Below are 258 nucleotides of genomic sequence, written 5' to 3' on the forward strand. Positions count from 1 at the left end.
GCGCGGGGGGCGCGGGGGGCTCGGGGCGCCGCAGCCTTGTGCCCGAGGCCGTGCGGCGTGGGTGCAAATCCTGGCGGCTGTGTTTCTCCGGGCAGAGGCCACGCGGGGACGGAGGAGGCAGAGAGGACAGGCAGTGATGGAGAAACGGGAGAGGAGCCGGCCAGCGTCACCATCACCATCACCGCCACCATCGCCTCCACCATCACCATCACCATCACCACCATCACCATCCCCATCCCTGCCCGTCGCCCATCCCAG

This window comes from Herpailurus yagouaroundi, unplaced genomic scaffold, assembly GCF_014898765.1.
Source record: "Herpailurus yagouaroundi ecotype Mexico unplaced genomic scaffold, PumYag 210, whole genome shotgun sequence".
Classification (NCBI taxonomy): Eukaryota; Metazoa; Chordata; class Mammalia; order Carnivora; family Felidae; genus Herpailurus; species Herpailurus yagouaroundi.